The following is a 21,470-nucleotide window of genomic DNA, read 5'->3' as shown; positions in this document are numbered from 1 at the left end:
AGCCGTTGCAGTGCCCAGAGCACCCAGCTTTCTTCCATGGCTCTTCTGCATCACACGCTCTCACCGTGGCTCTGGATGGTTTTAATTGCTAGCCTAGAAATAAGATGGACAATTTTCCCATCTCATTCTTAAACACTGAGTATCGGTTGGCTTGGCTGAAGCTATGGGTGATCCACAACTAATACAGACAAAGAGTTGTCTTTCCACCACCGACTGCCCGTGGTTAATCCTGATGTGAACTGAAGGTAGCCATGAAGTGCAGACTACAAGCAGATGCCCCGAATGCCTGCTCTGGAAGAGATGGTAATTGGTGTGGAAACATGGCTCAGGAAGGGCGCCCAGGGTACAGAGACCTTCAAGTCTTTTGTCCCATCACATAAGATAAAAAACAAGTGAGGGTACCTAATATAATAATGACTATGATTATTATCACAAATAATAGTCTCGGGGATGGGTGTCGTGCTGCTTGGGGCATAATAAAGGCCCCTCTGCCTCCAGAATCACACCCAGCCAGGTCTGATGGAGAAGGACACGGGGCCAGTGCAGAAGGGGCTTGGGGACTTCCATGGAAGCTGAAGGGGACAAAGAAAACAGACATGGATGAAGGCAGATACATTTTGTGGCTGTCTCTGTGTCCCTGGCAGGGTTCAGGGCCAGGCTGGATGGGGCTCTGGGCACCCTGGGCTGGTGGAGGGTGTTCCTGGCATGGGTGAAGACCAAGTCCATACTCCTTCCTCCAGCCCAGCTCCCAAAGCAGCACAGCACGAGGTGGTATTTGCTGTGAGTGTTTCTTTTGCATACACTGACGTGGAAACTGGGGTAAGTTCAGGACAGAGGTGGTGCGGGATGCCACTTCCCCTGCTTCAGGAAACAATTCTGACAGATGCTTATAAATGTGTGAGTAGTGCTTACTTCTGAAATGCAGCTCTGCCTCCTGAAAGAATATTGATATTGCTCTAATTATACCTGGGTTTAATTGTGTTACGGAACAGCATTCTTGTTTTATGCATTGGCATTTTTTTGATGCATAGAGACTTTGTATAGACTTATTGTTCACCACAGTGAAAGTCAAAACAAAAAAGAAGAAAAGCACAAAGGAAAGGAAACTACCAAGGAAACATTTCCTCTCCTAGACTTTATTCTAGAAAATCTCTTTTCCCTCATCCCACTTCACTGTCTTTGAGAGTTTCAGGCAGGTCACAAGCAAACACATTAGCAGAGCATCTCCTGCCCTCCTAAGAGGGCAACAGGGCAAAGGAAAGGCGATGAACAGAACTCACACTGTTTCCCACAAATGCTACAGAAACCTGGTCCACAGTGATGCAGCCAAACAGCAGAGCACTGAGCACAGCATTTCCAAGGGGAGACAGCTGTGACACGGCCTGCTCACTCACACATCATCCCCAAAATAGTCCCCAAAGAGCCGAGAGAGCTCCAGGCACTCAAAACAGTCCTCAGCCACAATGGATACCCTTCAGGACATGGTGCCCAGCCCTAGAAGGCACAAAGATGCCTGCAGTCAGCCTTCCCCCGGTCCCTGTTGCGGGCTGGACTCCCGAAGCCAGGCATCCCTGGCTCTGGCACCAAATCAGTCTTGGTGCCCCACCTGTTGCGCTGCTGGACACTATGGATTTGGGATGCGGCGCAGGAACATGCTCTCCGCGCTGTTTGCCATCTCCTCTTTTGTAGCTGCGTGTGCTTCTAGGTGATGGGACAGCAGCGGTGAAATAAAAAGTGACAGTCTATGTCAAGTGTTGTTAAGACACTGTCATTTCAATTTTTAAACAGATGGAGTTGGCACAAACTGAATGCAGCTCGTCAGACGCACTAAATGGCTTCAGCAAGGCTGGTGGAGTTGACCCCTGAGCCTGAGACGTAGCGCTGCCGTTTGGAATGTGAGGGATGACCTCACGTCCCATAGCACTGTTGCTGCCCGTCAGTCAGTGATCTGGGCACTGCTGGACAGGGGCTGTGCCCCCACACCCAGGAGCCCCCTCAGACACTCAGCACTGACACTGGAACTGTGGCTACTTGCTCACCCCAGCAAGGTGCAGGGACTGTACCCCCGGAGTCACCGTGGGCTCTCGCACCCGCTTCAGATCACCAGCCACCCAGCGCTGAACCTGCACGGAGACCCTGACCCATTGCTTGCCCCTTGTGGGCTCACACATGGTGTTTGAGCATCTGGCACCAAGGCGCAAGGGCTGTAGCATCCTGCACCACATCACCACTGGGCTAACGCCTTCATCCCAGGGCACTTCCAACTTGCTTTGGACGTGGCCAAAAGAACGTGGTGTTATTCTGCCCGTGCACAGAAAGATACCTCACTACGGCTTTCTTTTGCTGGAAATGTGTCTGGCCTTCTCATCTGCTGCTGCGTGACATCCTGTTCTAAAGCCTGGACTGAAATTCAAACCAACAGCAACAGTGTTTGATGTTTTCAGAGGTAGGAAGAGTGCCATTTGGACAGCCAAGGAACATTACAGCTTGCAGAGCTATCATTAAAACCTGAAAAACCTGCCTTGGCATGAAAATACTGAGCAGACCTTCTCACTGCTCTGATGATAAAGGTTTATATTTCATTACACCAGCGAACTTTGATTATTTTGCAGAGCCGCTTCTCCGTCCCCAGCAATTTAATGGGTGTGAGAACTCACACCCTTGTGTGTGCAATCTGGAAAGTTTCTAATTTGCTAATCAAGGGATCAGGATAGATTGATCATCTCCCTGGTATTTATTGCCAGCATTGTGAAAGTAATTATGTAGAAGACATCCTGATATTGATGCCATACAAAACCTTAAGACTGGCTAGAAATTAATTACTAACAACTGTTCCATCCTGCATCTTTGGGAATAACAGTGATATGAGTGACATGGCTGCTCAGCTGCCCATGGGATCAAAGCACTCGCATCATCCATGACCGAGGTGCTATGTGGCCAGGAACATGAAGATCAAAGCCAAGCCAACCTATGGTGCCCGGGAAGGTTGGCAGGTGGCTCTGCTGACCTCAGCAGCAGTGCAGTGCCTTGTGGAGATGCAGCTGCCTGTGGGGCTGAAGAGGAAGAGGCTGCCATGGGGTAGATCAGTGCCCAAGAGCAAAACGACAAACGGTGGTGAAAGCTGAGACCGGCACTGAAGGCTGGCATGGTGCTGGGCATCCCTGCCACAGCACCCTCCTCCCTGGGGAGTGGGGGTATGTACTGCTGAGAAGGGGAGCCCTGCTTGGCAGCGTGGGGGTCAGACAGGTGCAGGTGTGCAGGCTGGAATTCAGAAGCGGCATCGGTAGCCCCCGGGGAGAGGAGGATGAGAGGCCTTTGTCCCGGGCATGTGACACTCCTCCCTTTGTGGGACCAGATGCGAGGAGAGGGACTGGAGAAGAAAAGCAAAGCTCGAGCTGAAAGACTCTTTTTTTGCCCCCCCTTTTCTTTTTTTTTTTCAAGAAAGAACAAAATGAAAATGATCCTGAAAGAACAACTGTTCCTTTCAAAGCCATTACTCCGGGAAGCTGGCTGTAAAGGGAACATTTTTGAAATGTGGCTGTGGTTACCAAGCAACAGCCGAGCCCCTGCTCTGCTGCCAGCAGCGCTGCCAGCCCGGCGAGGGCGGGGGGCAGCACCCCAGCACCCCCAGCAGCGACAGGGTCCCCCGTGCTCCCCACAGCCCAGCCTTGCCCACGCTGCCGCAGCCCGGGCAGTAACCTGGACAGCAAGCTGAGGGACATGTTTTGCTGGGCTAAGCCTGATGGTACAACAGGAGAGGAGGGAACCTGCGATGAGCCCAGCAGCCGCAGCGCTCTGGCTGTACGTGGGAGTAGCTGTGAGCATTATCTGTGAGCGGCACGAACAGCAAACAGAGCCCCGAGTTCAGGTGAGATCCCACCTGCACTGGGCCCACTGAAGTGCTCGGCAAGACCCGACTGGGGAAGGAGGAACATCCACTCCCCTGAGACCCAGGGGTCAGGGCTGGTTCCGTGAGCAGCTGGAAACCTGCAACTCCATCGGGTCCAGAGCTGCATGCTATTTTGTCCCAGTAACTCCAGACAAGGATATCATTACACTTATCTGATCCACGAGCTGTTCTGCTACTTCCATTACTGCTCTAAATGAGAATTAGGCACAACATGTGCTTAATTTAGGCTGAGAGTTGAGCTGGCAAAAATCTAAGCTTATATCCAAGCTGTACAAAGAGCTGAGCGGTTTTATTTCCACCCATTTGGTGAAGAGAACTGGCCCCAGAGCTTCACAGCCTCACAGCACCCCAGCATCACCCTGGCAGCATGCATCCCCAAGCCCCTCAGGCTGTCTGGAGTGGAGTTCTGGTTCGAACATCTCAACTTGAAACATTAACAGGAAGACAGTGATTAAATGTTGCAGGAGACGGCTGAGGACGCCAACACCAAAAATGCCCATCTATATCCACTCTGTTCATCATGTGAAAAAAACAGGCCTGGGGACATAAACCAGCTGCCCACCCGATCCAGCATCCTGTCACTGGTGCTGAGCACCTGCACATTCTTTATGAGGGCACAGGAAAATGGTTTTGTGCAGAACTGAGGGAAAAAAGGTTCTGCTGTACTCCTGTTTCATCCTGTTAACTATCACTAACAGGGCTGTTATTTTTTCTTCCTATAAATAAGTTTCACTCCTCTGTATGCCACCAGACCACTGTGCAAACAGCTCCTTACGCCTTGAAACTCACCCTGAACACTGCTGCACACCTGCTCCACTTGTTCTGCAGTTACAAGAGGAATGAACTCAGCAGCCCCAGGTCCCCATTTCACATTGCCTGTCTCCTTTCATTTCCCTGCAGTGGTGCCTTCATCCTTCCTTTGCAGTGCCTGACTTTTGGGACTCACTTCTGACAGCTTGCCATGCCTGTTGTTTGTGATGCGCTTAAAACTGGAAGGAGGGTGCAGCTCTTGCCACAGACCCCCTAACTGGGCAACCTGAGAGTGCTGCCAGACAAGAATCTAATTGCTGGGCACCAAGGACCACTGACTAATCACCACAACTCAGCCAATTCTGCTCTCTGAGCTGAGCAGAGGTGGGAGCAGTAACTGCAGGGCCAGCTTGCCCAGAGCACTGCATGGCATCCTGACTCTTGTCTAAACTCTGGATCCTTCACTCCTTCACTCAGGCTGGCTGATCAGCTCCAACAATGCACCCCCTGAAATCCAGCTCTGGGTCTGAATGGGGGGTGGGCAACATCTCCAGGGCTTGCTGTGGTGCAGGACCCTCTGCATACCTTAGACAGCAGTGACGCAGGGTGCTGGTGAACCTGCAGGTACACTGGTCTTTCTTCTCTCCAACAAATAGCTGCATTTAAAAGATAATACTAGTCAAGAACTTCAAAAGGCACCACTCAGAAAAACACCAGTACTTTAAGCTAAATGTATTTTCTGAGGCTGAAAACCACTTGAATAGGAAGGACAAAGATAGTAAGCTGATTTGGCCGAGGACTGTCCATCTCCCCTGAGCTCGGCACAAAGCGATCCCACAGTTAGACACACAATGTCAGGAAGGAATGTACACTCCAGTTACGTTTGAAGGCACTTGAATAGCAGGAAGCACTCCGCTCCACTCTGCCTGATTGCGAACATGCTGTTTTCCTCCAGCCCTGGATCTTCCCAAACCTCGGTGTTTACACACTCAAGACCAGGACACAGGATGAGCCAAGCTCTGGGTTTTGCCATTGCTCCCTGGCTCCGTTCCTTGAGCCACGGCAGGACCACAGGCTGAGCACGGAGCCATGGCATGGCCAGGGCCCATCCATGCACCGCAGAGCTGCGCTGGGTCCTGCTGGGCTGGGGCACGAATGTCACAGAACAAATGGGGGGGCTGCAGCCCCCCGACACACAGCCACCCCGGTAGGCTGAAGCAGTGAGGCAAGGGAAGGTGGGGGTCAGGAACCAATAGCAACATGTGGGCAGAGCAGAGGGGGCTACAGGTGATGCGACCACAAGTGTGGCACAGATTTTGAGGACAAAAAGAATGAAGACCATTTAGCCCAGCTTCCTATAGAACACAGGCCATTAAATGCCCAGTAACTGGCATCACAGCTGTGTCCTGCAGCCATCCTAGACCAGAGACATCTCCTGTGCTGCCAGTGACAGGCACAGGAGACTGTTTCACACTGTGGTGCAATACATCACTGACCAGCAGTGCTACTCTGGTCTTTGGTCCGAATCTTCGAGTGGTGCTTGGTGCAAAGTAACAGTTAGCAGGCACTTAGACCTTTGCATCACCATCTGCTGAACCTTCAGGTCAAATAATACCCTCAGTTCCATGGCTTTTGCATGATGCTGGAAGCACAAAGACCAACAGATTGGCAAAATGTTGATTTTTTTACAGCAAAACTAGCACTAAATTCTATGCCAGAACTCATGTTCACATGCCTGCCTACTCACTGCCTGCAGCTGACAGCCTTGAATCCTCTTCCATTCACAGACAACACCTAGCTGTCCTGCTCCTTGTGGTCAGTACAGAAAAGCCACCTTGTCATCTAACTCTTGTTCCAGCAGTTGCACTCCTTTTCCCAGGGATGGTAACCACACCACCAGTACGTTCCCGTACAGCTGTATGTGCAACTGCCATCTGTGTAGCTGGCACTTCTTCAAAAAATATTTAAATATCTGTGGAACTTATAAGGGTGTAAATGAAACATGACAAAGACCGTAACACAACATAATGTACGCCTGAAGTAAGGGAACATCAACAAGTTCACAACGTTTGAAATGGAAAAATACCCTGCACCAGCACTACACAACCCCGCTCTCCCACCGCCTGCCAGAGCTCCCTCCTCACCCCTCGCTGCAAAGCAAACCTGTCCCAAAACGTGCACAGGGCAGCTGCTTTCCATAAGGCTTTTCTATTTCAGCAGGATCAAAGGAGCCCCACGACTCCGTGCTGGCGATGGTGACTGGAGCGGTGAGGAGCAGCACAGCTCAGGCACACACAGTGCAAAGAACGGCCGCCGCTCGTCATTTTGAAGCTTCTTTTCACCATTTCACTTGATGTTGTGTTAAAGGTGAGAAACAAAACCTTAGTGACCAAACTCACCATCTTTACCTGTTCCCTTCTCACAGCATGCCTGAGTCTCTAATGAGCTGGAAGTTGAGCAATGGGAACAGCTGTAGTTAGAGAAATCCCTATCTATGCCGAACGTCTACCTTCACCTTTCAAATCCCTCCTGAATTTGGAAATTAACTTGACTTTCCTTAATATTTTCAAGTGCTATTTCACCTCCACTTTGTCACTAGGGATGGGATCGAGATCCTCATCGTTTGTTTTGCTCATTTATCTTTTAAGGGGTTGTTTCCTGCAGCGCTCGTTATTCAGAACAGCGCCTGTCCTGTCAGACCCCTGAAAGTGCAAAGTGGTACCGGCTGCTCCCAAAACAAGGGCACACCTCAGCAGCCAGGACAGCAGGAAAGAGAGAACTCTGGAGCTTGAGACTCCAGTCCCGGATGGGCTGATGTGGGCCACCCCTTCCAGCGCCTCTTCCCACCACTCTGAACCGCGCTCCACCAACATCGCATCAGCAGCCTATTACCCTCTGCACAGCACCACTGGTTAGAAAGCCCCCGGTGTTGCTACACAGCTCAGCACCACTTCAGCATCTGCCTTTCTTGTCATGGCTGAAGCATATTCTGAGACGTGTCTTAGGAATGTAAAATTCTTCGCTCATCTACAAGATCTCCAACAAACGCTCTGTGCATGGCATGTGACATACTGGGTGCCCCGAAATCACAGGGGGCTTTGCCAATAATTGTATTAGACCTGATGGTTTCCCTACATAATGCATAATGTGGCATTTATGTTATGAAACCAGCCATTCTGGAAAAAGAATGACGTTGTCAACCACTGCACGGAACAGCTGTTTTGCTCAGTCATTTCATGAAATAACTGAAAATTGTAGGTAGGCATTACAGGGAATGCCTAATCCCTGAGCCTTGAGGTTATTAAATAAAAAGGACCAGAAAACTATTTGCTACATTACATTCAGTTATGAAACCACGCAGCCTTTCAGATGTTTCTTCTCGAAACCACACTAGCAAAAGCTGTCACTTTCCTCAAGTGATCCCTGCTTTTACAGTTGAGCCTATTTTCTGAAGTGACTGAAAGTTTGAGTCATTCAGCACAAGAACTGCTCCCACAACAGGATTCTAAAAGTAATGCCACTCATTTCGTAATTTCTGCGCCGTGTTTTGTGCAACAACCAACCAGAACCATCAAGCAGAGAAAGCTCTCAGGGTTCTCCTCGGATGCAGAGTGCCTCCAGCTGCCACCCGTTCCATCACATGACTGGTTTTACAACAGGACTGTAATGCACATGTGCTTTATTTTCCTGGTTGTCCCTCTTTTCTCTTAGTGCCATTAGATCTCATTTTTCCATGCCTGCACCCTGCTCAGCTTTCCACCTAGGTTTCCTTTATTTTTTTTTTTGCTCATTCTTATACTACTTTTGCCAGGCAAAGCACCAGATTGTCCTCTGAATTCACAACCTGATCCATTTCTCTCTTCACGTAACAGGAGCTGCAAGAGACGCTTACACTGGCCTCACCCAGGTACAGCTTCTCTGTAGACGCTGGGATGACACAGATGAGAAAACAGGGTGAGTAAACCAAGAATAATGTCCCGTAGGTCTGAGTCTGAATACACAGCATGGACTCACACAGCATCCTTCAGGAGAAGCACCGCTCTGCCTCTTCCCACAGAGGATTTCCACCCTTCCTCCAGAGATCAGGCACCCACAGCTGCCCAGGAGTGAAAACCGACGGGTGCCAGGGACCATCGCTCACAACCACCCCAAAGCTTTTCATGTAGCCTTTCTGTGCTCACCCTTCAGAGCGATGCCTCTGCTTTGCCACAGCCCAGCCTGTGTCAGCACTTCGGCGCTGAGCAGACGTTTCTCTGTGAGGCACTGAAACCGCAACGGGGAGAAAACATTAAAGCAGGAGCCCGCTCTGTCAGGCTGGATGAGGGATGGGCGGTCATCCCTCGCCTGAGGCAGAGGGTGCATCGCAAGGACAACCTCTGCTGGGGTGAGGAACGGAACAATTCCCCAGAGAACAGGAGAAAGACAGTGTTATCAACCAGCCAGGAACCAGGGAATGGAGAGATCATGGCCAGGACTGAGAAGGGTATTCAGGGATCCACCTCCCTCCCGAATCTGAGACACACCAGAAGTGTCCCTGTCAAGGCTTTTAGACCCTGTATCTTAAGACCACGTGATGAATGTGCAGCAAAGCCAAGAACTGAGCCCGGGTCCCCAGGTTAACAGCCACTGTCTTAGACAAAATGTCACGTTTCTCTTTTTCATCCACATTTGAGAGCAGAATTTGGCAGAAATGTGCCCCTCTCAGTCAGCTGCCTTGTCAAAATTCAAATGCTCTCCTGGCTCAGAGGTTCCTGCAGATATTTTTCACCAGTCAGAGCTCTATCCCCAGCCCTAGAAAGTCTCTCAATTTCTATGGACACCATGTGAAATAAAGTATTAGACTAGATGCACTGGCAGGATAAGATGCTGAAAACAGTTCTGCCACTTAGGATTTAATTGAAATCCCGATGTTGCTGAACTGGTATCCTGCATATTCCTGGATTAGATAAACCAAAGTGCTCTTGATGAGCATTTGGAAAAGACCTTCAGATTCCTATGACCACCCCTAGTTTTCACATCTCAGTTTCCATATAAAGGTTGATTATCTCAGCTGCCTCTCCATTTACCAAAAAAGGCAGCATTTTCACAGAAGCTTTCATTTCTTTTAACATTCTGATTACTTTTTTTTAACAGCACCATGCTTTTTATCATCCATCTCCATGTTCCCAGGACTAGCAGGCAGGGTCTGCTCTCATGTACAGGGATGCAGATCTGGAGGGCTTCCCACCACCTTAGTGGGAATCACTTCAAATTTACAACAGAGCACAGAAAAAGCAGAGTTTGGCTTCCTATTTTCTCAACCAGAACACTTTCTGATTATTATGTTTTCCATGTAATGGCATATTAGTAACAGAGCTGACATGAGCACTGCAGAATGGAAGGTACTTGCAATGAACAGAAAACATCAAGGGCTGGCACACCAAAAGGTAGAGGAGACCTTGCAGATTTGATATATTTTGTACAAGGCACAAAGCTAAAATGGCCTTCCCAAAGCTACCATGGATTTAATGCCTATTTGTTACCCTTGGGTAAGAAGAAAGCAAAATTAACGTCAGTTACCAGATGGTACTACAAGAGATTTGTTAATTAGCTAATTACAGAATAGTAACTTTCTCTTTTTTCTAAAAAAAGGGGGGGACAACTGTTCAGTGTGATGCCTGTCTCACCAGTGCTGAGTATGGCGATAGGAAAGCACTGTGCTATGGTACCTGATCTGGTGGCCTTGTAACAGTACTCATTGATTTGGTTCAGCTGGCTTGATTAAGTCTTTGCAAACCTTACTGCAGTTTATGAATTCCTTGTTTTCTTTGCTGAAACCCTGCTATAATTCCCATACTCACAGGGCTGAGATTTCACAGCTCTCCGTGGTTATTAACATCCCCCTGTCCAAGGGCTTTACCCACTTCTCTAGTCTCACTAGACGAGCTAACCTGAAGTAACAGTGAGCTTTAAAACTGCCTTTTGCACACTTTACCTAAGTGAAATTAAACCAATGAAACTTTGTGCACAAAACCCTCCAGACACCAAGCCAGGCAGAGCTGCCACCGTCCCCGCCCGCTCCGAGAGCAGCCGTACCCCCGCGGCAGCTCCCACCACGGCCTCTGGCAGTGCTGTGCCTCCGACCCCCACCCCAAAACGCTCCCCCGCAGTAGTTCCAGGAGAGGAAAGCGGCAGCACCCTCAGACACAGCACTGCGGGCGCGCGCGTCGCGCTGCTGCCACGCCGTAGTGCCAATCGGGAGCTCGGTAGGTTTTCAGCATCGTCCCTCTCGCTGATAATGCTGAACTTCATTTCCTGCCACTGCTCCACCTGGGCAGATTCCTGTAATTCTATTGATTTAGGCCCCAACCCAGCATAACATTTAAAAATGTCATTACATTAAGCATCTGATTAATTTAATTCCAGTAAAATTAAATTAATTTCAGACTTTTGCAGCCTTAAAGCTGTACACGCACGCAGAGGTTGGCTGGGTGGCAGTCCAACAGATACACAACTTCTCGGGGTGAGAACACGTCCCCAGACAGCTGTATTTCAAAATCCAAACATCACATCGCTGAGCATCGGGGTCCTCCGTCAATCACAGTTCACAAAATCACTGCACAATTGCAGCCCTATCAATACATTACGTCCCCGAAAACATTTGCTGAGAGCAAAAGCATTTTAGCTGTTCGTTTTCACCAAATCTGAAGGATCGTCAGAATTATGTGAATGCTGTAACAGCTTGAAACTCTTTATGTTTCCTTCCTGGATTTCTGGATATGAAAACTATTTGCAACTACTGCAAAATCGTTCATGGAAGGATCTTCTGCCAGCAACTGCAATCTTTTTCTCACAGACAAATATAGGCATATCTCGTGGCTAAATGGATTTGCAGTTGTCACTATGATTTTGTATTTCTCAATTCTATCACGAGCCCTGAAGTACACACTCCCGGCACTGCAGCGTGAGGTGGACGCTGTGAGGGATGTGAAGAGCAGGACGAGGAACGCGGTGCTGGAGGCACACAGACTGCCCGCGGCCACCGGGATCCCAGGGGCAGAGCTGGAAGGGGACCCCCACATCCCAGCCACCCCCCACAGTGCCTGTGCCCGCCTTGCCCGCACCCTCACTCCTTGGAAAGGCATGGAGGACTGGCAATGCCAGGGCAGGACCAGGGGGTTGGACCTGATGATCTCTCGAGATCCCTTCCAAACCCCCAGGATTCTATGAAGGCTCCAGGCACAAAGCATAGTGGGCTGGAAGAGGTGCTGCCGGGCACCGTTGCAGCAGCGTGGACCCTACTCCTGAGGCACAGCGCCCACACAGGCTCCCTGCCAAGGTGAGGGGGCTCTGCTGCCCACCCAGCCAGGGCTTACTGGCCACTGCCCACCAAAGCTGCTTGCAAGGGCATTTTGGGGCGTCAAGTGTCTGGCCCTTGAAAGGCAGTGAGCAGAAACACGAAGTCTATTTCGGTTTTTTGGTCTGCCATGACTGCAGATTATTTCCCATGTTCTGTAGCCAGAAGCAAACGTTTGCTTTTAAATCGAAACACAAGACAAAACATCCCTCAGAAGAAAGTAAACTGACAAACTCCTGGAGCAGCACTGATTGCTCAGAGGGGCCTACAGGAAGAAACACGTGTACTAAAGCATTGCAAACAGGAGGGTGGTGAAATTCACCCCTTGATGCTGGCACCAACTAAGGATCAAACCCTGCAAAAAACAGCACAGTTATGCTGGCAAAGTGGTGAAGGAGCGAGATGAGTCTGTGCCCCCATCTCTGGGCATGTTTCTAGCCCAGGTGGGTGGCACAACCACGGGATTTTGAATTTTGCTGGCATGTTTGCAGAGATCTGAACCGAACAGCAAGGTCCTTCTTCCCCTAATACGTGGAGATGGAAAATCTAAGTATGATCTAAGTAGTGTTAGCATTGTGTTGGCAGGTTCAGATCCTGCTCATGGGGCAGGCGGTACGGAGAGAGATCCACACACACAGCATCAACAAAGCCTGTGGGGCTGGTCAGAGCGTGAAGCACAGCACAAAGAAAGGAAATAGGATCAGTCTGCACGCAGCATAGGAATTCCCTCTTTCCTCCCAGATCCGAGAAGCCCCTGGTGCTGCTCTCTGCCACAGGCAGGTGGTGGGTCAGACATCACTGGCCTGCACTCCCCAGTGCTGGAAGCAAACGAGGGTCTCTGTAACCGCATCCAATTTTGGCTCCAAGAGACAAATCTCCACAGGTTCCGTTTACGTATGCACGTGTGGGGGTGCTTCAAAACCACAGGCAGCTGCAAGCGCGCAGCCTACTCCCATTAAACACAGATCCTTTACGAACAATTATAAATTGATCAGTCTCCGGGGGAGCCCGCACACGCCGTGAGCAGCGCAGGCAGTCCTGGGCACAGCGCGCACGCTGCCGCCAGCTCTCGCGGTTATAAATCATTTACTTCCATCCACCTGTGCCCGGAATAACAATCCTCCGCCTGCAATCTCGGGCCGGTGCCGGGAGGCTGCCGGGGACCCGCCGGGAAGGGGCCCGGCTCTCCGGAGGATCTGCCCGCGGCGGGAAGAGGCGCCGCGAACGACCGCGCCGGCTCAGCTGATCGCGCCGGGCCCCCTCCGCACCGGGCCGCCTGCGCGGCCATCCGCGCGGCCGGGCGGGGACGCGGGCAGCGAGCGCACGGGGAGCGCTGGGAACGCCAGCCGCGGCGGAAGGCTGCGGAGCCGCTCCGCGGGGCGGACGGCAAGGAGGGGCCGCGCTTCCCCGGGGCGGCGGGGGCGTTACGAAACGCGGGCGTAGCGGCCGCGGCTGAGGATCCAGGCTGCCGCCATCCCATCCTGCCCCATCCCACCCCATCCCGGCCGCCGGCGCGGAGGCCATGCGGCGCTCCGCCCCCGCCCGCCCGGCGCAGGACCCCGGCGCCCCGGCCCGGTGAGCCGCGGGGACCCCGGCGAGGGACGGCGCCGGGCGGCGGTGAGCGTGTGCGGGGCTGCGCGGCGCCGCGTTAGTTACCGACACCAACAGCTGGAGGGGCCGAGCGCCGCTGGGCACGGTCCGGGCGCTCGGGGATTAGGGCTCCAGCCCGGCAACGGGATTAGGGGAAGGGCGGCGGGAGCGGGATTGATCCGCTTTCCGCACGCGGTAAAGCTTTTCGTAACGTTCCGCTGGATTGCCTAGGACTTCGCCTGGCTGCAACGGGAGTTCCTCGGCCCCGGGAGAAAGGTGAGGGGTTTTTTTCCTCTTCTCTATACGGTTGCGGTACCGGCGCCCCTGAACTGTTTGTCAGCCGGCCTTGGCACGAGTAATATAATCAGACAACTTTTTGCAGCGGCATTAACGCTCGTTGCGGTCTGAAGGGCTGTTTGATTGATGGGATTTATCCGCGGCATCTAAGCAAGTGAGGCTGAGCTGCATTATTTATAAATATTGCGGTTTGCTCTGGAGATGCCCTTTTCTGAGCACCCGCGAAACATGATACTCGGAAAGTAGGCAACGGATACTGGGAGTGTGTGTGTGTGGCACAGCCTGGCAGGCAGGCTGGAATGCTCGGCTTCCCTAAACAGTTTCTGAAGCATCATTGTGCTAAACAGACAAACAATTTTTAGTAGATGGATGTTGCAGGAATTTGGATGCTGAGAGGCTTACAGAAGGCTTACCTATGATTTTGTTACAGACCTGAATGTTATTTTCATCCCAGTAGATTTCATTGCATGCAGGGGAAGATCTCAGCTCTGGCTCCTGTGGGATGAGGCAGAGATCGATGTATGGCACATTTTCACAACAACCTCTTTCAAAACTTCAGGCCGGAGCCCCAGAACCATGTTGTGGGGGTTCTGGAAATTGCAGAGAAAGCATCATTTGCTGGGTGCTCGAGTCCCACATATCAAAGGGATGTGCATTATGCATGAGTGGTTCATTATTGATCAAAATACTTTCTAGGTTCAAGAACGCTGTTTGTTGATAGGTCTCAGCTTGTCAGTGAATGGTGGCAGCAGGCTGCACAACCTTTTAAGCACACATCCCTCTACATACAGAATGCATACACATACAGGTACATATAGATGTGTGCATGTCAATATATGTAAGGTAGGTAAGTACACATCTGCATCTTTTCCATACTGGCATGGAATCAGCCCTCCTGACTGTTACTTTATCACAGAGCTAGGTAAAAAGTCTTAGGCTCATGGCTAAAACCCCTTATTGCCATGGTGCTCCTTCTGTTGCCAGCTGTCACCAAACACTTTCCCAGTCAGCACTCTGCCTCACCCAGAGCCTTCCCGGACCCGCTGCCTCCTACAGCCTCCTCCGCATCCCGCACCACACGCTGCTGCCGTCCCCACCAAAATTACTGCCTAGAGTTACACCTACCTATGCTAGAAAATTGGCCTCAAAACCATGGGGTATCGTGGGGAAGAGCTGCTGCGACCGAATTTGCACTCCCCAGCCTGCAGCTCTGTTCTGTGACATCGCTTTTTCACCTCTAAAGCTGAATTATCTGTCAACTGTAAAACACCTCCCATATTGTATACAAGACATAGAACATATATTTTTAACTTGTGCAGTTTCAACTCTACTTGACTGGTTTACAGGCTATCGAGCTTTTCTCCATCTTTCTACTCTCTCTGCACAAAGATTTTTTTTTTTCCTGCTTTATCACAGTTCATCACTATTTAAGTTTTAACACAGTATCAGCATCAAAGATAACTCTGCAATCTGATTGCATCTTGTAGCGAGCGTACTTCCAGCACAGTGTGGGAAGGGAGGACAGGTGAGGGAGGAAATGGTAAACTTGCTAGAAAGCCTCAAGCTGCAGCGTCTGCCGCTACAGAGCGTGGAGAAATTGTGGTGCTTTGACTTCATTTCTACTTTGATGGCTTACAGTAACACCCAAAGCAGCATTGTGTCAGGAAGGAGTTGCTCTCCAGGAGCAGGTCCATCTGTCAGCACAACTCCATCCTCTAGCACGAAAAACTTTCTATGTTGGAAGAGGAGCTGGTGGCTGCTGAGCACCCAGATAGTAAGGTTAAGCCTCTGGTAGGGAGGCTGGCAGGACACATCAGAGCATCAGCAGTCAGGGCAGGCTAAAGGGCCCTTCACTGATGTCTCACAGGACTGAAAGTCCCTAGACAGTCGGCTTAGCTGTGATTTGAAAGGGCTGGGAAAGTTTGTTTCTAGAAATATTTAAAAGCCAAATTATTCTCCAAGTCAAACAACTGTCAGTGACCTGGGAAGAAATGGGGAAAAAACCCCTTTTATTCTATTTAAGTATAAACCCTCAGCAAGTTCTGCAGCAGAACTAATTGACATGATGCATTTCATGTGGAGGGGGATGCAAGATGTGCATGAGCAAAGCACAGGCACTAGCTCATCCTCAGCCTCATGTGCCTGAGCTGGACATCCTGCCTCCAGAACAAAAAGGGAAAGCAACTTGAGTTTTCTGCTTGCCTTGTAGGAAAGGCAGAGATGAGAGAACTGGAGAGCAACACAACAGCATGAGCTGCAGTGGCTGCAGGAGCCACGCACGTGGCACATCGCTGTGCGAGGCTTGAGGCTGTCTCCTGGCCCTGCTCACGCTGCTGGGATGGTGGCTGTGGCTGCTCCTGACTGCAGGGCTGTGGGGAATGCCTGCCCAGGGCCAAATGCTTGGGGAAGGCCAGGCTCTTGGACTCAGGCACATCTCATTTGTGCTAAGTAACCTCCAGAAAAGCCAGCAATCATCCCATAGAAACCTACAGAGTCAAGTTGGTGAAGGAAATGAGTATTAGAGTAACTCTTTGTCAAAAGTTTTCTCTCTTTTTGGTGAGAGAATATCCTAGGAATAGCAATGGGATTAAGAAACCACCCCTTTTCCTCTCCTTTCATGAATTCCTAAATTACATTAAGTTGGTGAGATGACTCTGCATGCCACTTCCTTAAGGAGCTTGAAAAAATAACAATGGACCTAAGCCATAATCCACTCAGATCAAGATATAGGTTGATGCTGATGGATTTTGGCTCAAGACGGTGGAGTACTGTGATGTTTCTCCTAAGCTTCACATTTAGCATGTGCTGCTTCCCACAAAGATGCAATCTGCAGTTTAATTTTTCTCTCTTTTCCTACGCTTTGGAAACTGGGAGAATGTGGAATTTCTCTGTTGACTCCACTCAAGGTACAAGGGGGAGCTCAGACAGCTCACCTTTGTCATCTTCAACCCCTTTCTCAAAACCTGAGACAGCTCTGGCCACATGTGAAAGCCTGGCTGTGAGCAGCACAGACTTGGGACCAACTCTGGCAGATACTTGGTGTTATTCAGGGTGATTTCAGCCATCAGAATTAAAGGGAGCTGCAAATGTTTGGCAGGATCCTGAAATTGAATTTGCATCTCCCCAAGAGTTTTTCTTCCTACGTGCATTCACGCAGTATGATGTTGGCCTTGACATTCCAAACAGCCTCAAGAAAATGGCAATGTGCATCCAGAAGGAAGGCTGAGAGCCAGAATCCTTCAGCTAGGTCCTAACTGACTACATTTGTCCTCAAAGTAAGCTGAAAAAAAGGAGAAATGTAGAAGAGGGATGGATTTTTCTAAAAATAGTGTTCATGAGTCCAATTCCCTTCAGTTTACAATAGAAAACATAGTCTTGCTTCTGTGCCAAGAACTCTGAATTTGCAAAATCCTGTTGGTCTGTAGACAAGATCAACTATTGATGAGCTGTGGACATCAGTGCAGCACTGAACTAAGTTTCTGTGCTAAGCAGCCCCCAGCTGAGCACCTCTTCACCAGCAAGCCTGGGGCTGCTTTTCAGTGTCTTCAGTCTTCACTGGCTTTCATAGCATCACCGAAAGCACTCAGCCTTCCCTTAAACTTGGTACCTGCTCCCTTAGTGACAGGCCTGGCAGGATCGTGCCTTGTCCGAGCAGTGTGGATGCGTGCAAAGCCTTTGGGGAGCATCTCTGTCAGCTGCTAAAATGCCATTCAAACACCTGAAGGGTTACCTGACTTCTGAGCAGGTAAGAACTCACCTGTCACTAGCGAACTGAATAAATTCACATTTTATAAAATAAGGTCAGTCAATGCTTCATCTGAACCCTATTGATTTCTTGCCCTTGACCGCCAGATAGCTGTCCATCCCAAAACTGCAGCCTCAGACGCACCCACTTTTTAGTGGTGCAGGGGATCCTTTCCTATCTGAAGACTCCGGTAGGTCCACTGTGCTGCCACTCACATCTCCAAGCTGAACCCCTGATCCTTGCCAGCACTAATTATTTTCCTGGTTTTGGTTGCAGCCTTAACCCTTTCCTTGCTGTCCTCACCTAAGCCTCTTCTCTGCTGTTCGACAGTTCCCACTACCCCTCTCAGTGTCCTTTCAATTATCCTTCTATCATTTTGCTGACTAACTCGACTCTCAATTAATACAGTCCTAAAACCCCTCCGGCCGTGCGAGCTGAGAAATGGGAACAGAAGACTCTACTTTTCTTCCATTTCACTTCATTCATTTTAAGAGAAACATGTATGAGAGAGACAAACGATACAGTTTCTATTACCAGATAGTAGCTCATATCCTCCTTACTCTTTCCTTTTTAATATCATCATCAGAAGTGATGCACTTCAATTCTTTTAGGCATACTTTGATGATACTGCAATATGCAGTTTATGGAAAAATCAAATGACATTTTTTTTATGTCAGCAGCACTCTCTGCTATTTCCCCACTAAAAAGCAACATTTAATTTCTGAGTTGCACATTTGCAGCAGTTGCTGTGGGCGGAGAGAGTCTGCTTATTTATTTGGTTGGTTTTTACTACAATGTACTGTCATGGCAACTGTACCGAGGGCGAACGCATCTGGAGGTAATTTATATATGTCATATTGACTGCAGTAAAATTGTCTTGTACCATTTAAACTTTTTCAGCCATGGGGCAAGGGCAAAGTTAGCCTTTTGAGACCCAGAAGCAGCTTCTCCTTGGTAAATATATAGATAACCAAACTAGGCAGAGCAACAGGAGCAATGCCAAATGTTTCTTGGTGTTTGGATGCGGAGCTCGCTGTGTACTTAAATGGGTCCAGTATCTTGGGCAGTTACTCTGGTTCTGATGCAGAATAGGTTTCTGGGAGGCAGTGGCAGTGCCCCACACAGGCTTCAGCAGGTGGTGGCCAGAGCTCTCTCCCCTGGCAGGGCAGGCATTGCTCCATGCTGCCCAAGCAAGCGGCAGATCCTCCTGTCATGGGGATGACACAGCTTCCAGCTGCTCTTCTTCACGTCCCAGTGAACATGGAGAAACCACACTGAAATCCACTGAAACACTCAAGCACACGTGGCATTAAAAGGGACTAAATTGGCCCACTGGTGCAGCAACATGCCTGACCTCCACTACCCAGCTTGGATGGACCTTCTCCAGCCGAGGTGCCACTCAGTGTTGCTGATGGCGAGGACTGAAGGATCCTGGCTGCCTCAGCGCTGCCTTTCCAATGCAAACAGCTTGGACACACTGGAGAACTCTGGCTTGAAGCAGTTCTTGAGACTGCAACTTGAGTGCCTTGGGAATAAACCAAGAGAGCTACAAAACCCTGAGTGACAGCTGGGCAAAGGTGATTGCAAGTCTGACAAATTTATCTGGCCTCATCTTGCTGCTGGGGCGGGGAATCTTAAACCTTTTGAATACCTACGTGATTGCAGCCATTATCATCTCACCGATGAGGCTTTGCAGGGGCTTTTACAAAGAAGGGCCATCCTTTTGCATTACAGATGACACCTCCAGCAGCCTGCTCTGCTCAGCCACCACAGCTGCAGTCGCCTCCTGTGCCAGCCTAGCCTTCCCTCAAGCACAGTCCTGTCAGGAGCACAGTCCTTTCCCACTCTGAATCTCAAACACCTAATGCACGCACCCATCTTTCTCTCACGTTACTCTTTTGGGAATAGCTGAGGTTTCCAGGAGCCCCATTAGGAACAACTGGTGAGTGAAACCACACCTATGCTGATAGACAGTATTTCTTCAGGTAAATTAGCACAGGAGCAATCTGCAGTATCTAATTATGGCTAATTTCCTGTGCATCTCTCTAGGTACTTCTGACCCTTTTACTGTAATTCTTGAGCACTCACAACGTTCGTCAGAGACTTTCAATAATTTAACTTTAAGGGCAGCCCTCGAGCTGGTGTAAATCAATGCATTTTCTTTGGCTTTGGAGCCATTGGAGGGAGGTGTGTTAACTTCTGCAGTGGAGAAGCGGTCGTGATTTACTACAGCATGTTACAGCCTCCTGGCTCTGTGCACCTGCCTGCTCTCCTGAGTTCTTGAAGAAAGCATGGGGATAAACAGAGAATATTTCAGGGTATTACTCAACCCTATACTGGTGAGACCAGCATCCATGAACTTTAACAAAACAATGCAAAAACCTCACCTAGATCAGGTTCTCAAGAGCGCCCGACTTCCAAGATCAGAGACTCCTGCCTTGTGCCAACCCCACTTAGCAACCAAGGCTGGAAGGTCACACAAAAGGAATTCTGGCTCAACCGACAAAAGATTCAGCTGAGCTTTAATATATTTTTGGCCTAGAAGTTTTTGAGCTTTGATTCTGATTGCTGCTTAAGATAGAAAGAAGTTGCGCAACTACATGAAAAAGGGGATGGGTGGAGACCTAATTGGTAGCATCTATTTAAGAAAGAGGTGTAAGGGAACATCCACAAAACTTCAGATACTGAAACAAGAAATGCAGTGAAGGGAAGTTCCTTTGCCAGGACTGTGGATTTCAAGAGCATGCCCCGAGTGCAAGTTAAGCAAAAGCCATAATATTTTCTTTTCTGGAAAACACTGCATCTTTTCTCCACACTTGCCTGGCTCCACAGAGAAGCGATTGACTGGGAAAACAGGAAATTATAGGGAGATGCCAGCTTTTATTTGCTACAGGAGGTTAAAGGTTCCCTAGAGCACAAAGGAGCTTTTCTTGCCCAGACAATCCCATCGTGGTATACATCAGCACCACTAAAGCCTGCGAAGCTAAGAAACAGTCAAGAGATATCTGGTGAAACTGAAATGAATTTTTTCAAATATTCACTAATTTTTATCCACACATCAATATTTGGCAATTGAAATCTACTAAAAAAATACAGGGTCTGTGGTTCCTTTTGAAGCCGCAAGCACAGCAGCTCACACAGCCCTGGGTGTAAGTACAGAATCCCCAAATGTCCTTCCAGCATAAAGCCTGACTTTGTTGCACTGAGATTAATTATTATCTTATCTATTGCAAGTTGATGCAATTTTTTCCCCCCCACAAACCCACATGGCTGTTTCCTCCTGATCTGCATGTGCAGCTTAGCTACTGCTCAGCTGAAAGGAAGGAATGTGATAATACCTTCCTAAAAAGATTCCTACACTGCTGCTGCCTGTTCCAGCCAGTGACAAAGAATGGAGATGTTGGCTATTGACAGAAGAACATAAAGACCTTTTTTTCCAAACATCCCAAGAGAAATAACCTCATCATAAAGGTATTTCTTGTGCATTCCAAGTTGTAAGAAAGGAAGAAAAAGTAAGGCTGAAGATCTGAAATGAGCTTCTGCTTAATCAATCATTCTCATTGGATTATAGCTTTTAAAGTGCATAATTATAAACAACAGATGGAGAAACGCTTGGCTAAAAAACAAAGGGGTGGGTGGGGGAAAGTCACCCTGGTGCGGGTGTTTTCTGTTCGGATGCAAACCAACTTTCCCCCTTGGTATTTCAGGTCGCAGCAGCAGCTGTTAGGCAGCTTGACAGAGCACCACGATGGCATCGCCCCGGATGTGTGCGGAGCCCCAGGGCCAGCCGGGCGCATGAGGTCGGTGGCACTGCTGCACCAGGCTGCTCTCTCTGCTGCAGC

The sequence above is a fragment of the Gallinula chloropus genome (assembly GCF_964237585.1).
Source record: "Gallinula chloropus genome assembly, chromosome: 19".
In the NCBI taxonomy this organism is placed as follows: Eukaryota; Metazoa; Chordata; class Aves; order Gruiformes; family Rallidae; genus Gallinula; species Gallinula chloropus.
Note: the sequence above shows the minus strand (reverse complement) of the source record.